Genomic DNA, 2,212 nt, shown 5'->3' with positions numbered 1-2,212 from the left:
TGCACACCATAGATTAAGGGTGTGGAGCTCTGCTGTACCTCAAGTATTAATGAAGTTCTATTTTCTTTTATTCAAATCTCTCTTATTCTTATTTCAAGATATTCATTCGTACCCAAGAACATGATGAATGTAATGAGTCAGATTACCCTCATTATCATTCTCACTTATGAACGCGCGTGATTGACAACCACTTCCGTTCTACATGAAAAAGAGCTTGAATGTATATCTCTTAGATTCCCCAACAGAATCTTCGTGGTATAAGCTAGATAGATGGCAGCATTTTTGAGGATCCGAAAAGTCTAACCTTGTCTGTGGTATTCCGAGTAGGATCCTGGGAATCCGGAAAGTCTAACCTTGTCTGTGGTATTCCGAGTAGGATTCCGGTAATGAATGACTGTGACGTGCTTCAAACTTGTAACCTGCTGGGCGTTAGTGACAGACGCAAAAGAATCAAGGGATTTTATTCCAGTAGGAGCGGGAACCAACCGGTGATTAGCCGTACTGTGACAGAGTGCGTGAGCATTAGTTTTCACTGCGAGGATGGGATGTAGCCATCAGCCATGGGTGATGCCTCCAGACGATTAGCTGTGCGAGTGACAGCCGCACAGGATATTTCCCCGAGAGGAAGAAAGTAGCCACAGTTGATGGTGAACCCCTATACAAAGCTTGCCATGGAAAGGAGTAAGAAGGATTGAGTAGAAGCAGTAGGAGAGCAGGCATCCTTGAGCCATGCAGCATCTCCATTCGCTTATCTGAAACTCCCACCAATGAATCTGCATAAGTCTTCTATCCTTTTATTTAATCTATTCTTTTATCTTTATTTTCGAAATCCATAAACCATTTTAATCTGCCTGACTGAGATTTACAAGGTGACCATAGCTTGCTTCATACCAACAATCTCTGTGGGATCGACCCTTACTCACGTAAGGTTTATTACTTGGACGACCCAGTACACTTGCTGGTTAGTTGAACGGAGTTGTGAATTTAACCAAGAGACACAATAGTTTTTGTGTATATGCTAAAGAGCCAATATTGATGATCACAATTTCGTCCACCAGTGCTCCATCAATTTTTGGCGCCGTTGCCGGAGAGTTGCAATAGAGTGCTAAAGTTATTAATTAGAATTTATTTATTTGCATTTTATTTTATTGTTTTTACTATGAGCTGCGTATTTCTTTCGTCAAATGACGCGTTCACTACCTGACCCCAACTTGCCAATATTCGATCCTGAAATTGAAAGGACTATTTCACAGATAAGGCAAGCTAAGCGTCGGTTAGTCCTCTCTGAGGACAAATCTGAACCGTCAGTTGAGGAAGAAACTAGCCCCCGTTCTACTGATTCGGTTATTTTACGTGCAGAAGACATGGCAGCTAGGAGAGTTACCATCCAGGAGGAAGGAGCTCCTGATTTTATGATGCAACCGTTTCAAGCACATCATCCAGCGGTAGCTACAGATTTCGAAATAAAGACCGCACTGCTAAATTTGATGCCCAAGTTTCATGGCTTACCTGCTCAAGAGCCCATCAAGCACTTGAGAGATTTTCAGGCAGCCTGTTCTACTGTCAGGCGTGATGGTACTGATGAAACTTCAATTTTGCTGAAAGCTTTCCCGTTTTCTCTTGAGGGAAAAGCAAGAGAGTGGTACTACACTCAACCTCTAGCAAACGTATCCAACTGGGATACACTCAGAAATGAGTTTTTGGAGAAATTCTTTCCATCTGAAGTTACTGATAAACTGAGGAAGGATATCTCAACCATTGTTCATGATGACAATGAGTCTCTCTTTGAATACTGGGAGCGCTTCAATAATCTTCTGGAAGCATGCCCCCACCACAGAATTGATAAGATGGTGTTACTCAGCTATATCACACAGGGTATGAGGCCCCAAGATAAGACCACATTGGAAAGTGCTAGCAATGGGTCTATGAAGAAGTACAAGACCACTGATGAGGCATGGCAATTGATCAGTGATTTAGCTGAATCTACTAGGAACCATAGGCAAAGACAAGGTCATTCAAAAGCCGTTGCAGAAGTATCCTCTAACAGAGAGACTACGGCTCTAGCTCAGAGTATATGTGAGATGACCAACTTGCTGAAGCAGATGCAAATGAATCAACAACAAGCTCAGCAAGCTCAACCTCCTCCACCACAGCAAAACCAACAGCTAGTCCCACAGAGAGTTTGCAGAATCTGTGCTAATTATAGCCATTA

The 2,212-nt window shown here is 42.5% G+C and overlaps 1 non-coding gene across 1 annotated transcript; it reads right to left on the bottom strand.

Moving 5' to 3' along the window:
* Nucleotides 1-1,733: 1,733 nt before the first annotated feature.
* Nucleotides 1,734-1,840, bottom strand: LOC127746245 (small nucleolar RNA R71). Its single transcript, XR_008007865.1, has one exon. It is a non-coding gene; the product is annotated as a small nucleolar RNA R71 (small nucleolar RNA).
* Between the last annotated feature and the right edge of the window lie 372 nt (nt 1,841-2,212).

This window comes from Arachis duranensis, chromosome 3 (genome assembly GCF_000817695.3).
Source record: "Arachis duranensis cultivar V14167 chromosome 3, aradu.V14167.gnm2.J7QH, whole genome shotgun sequence".
Lineage (NCBI taxonomy): Eukaryota > Viridiplantae > Streptophyta > Magnoliopsida > Fabales > Fabaceae > Arachis > Arachis duranensis.
This window is presented reverse-complemented; position numbering and strand designations above follow the sequence as displayed.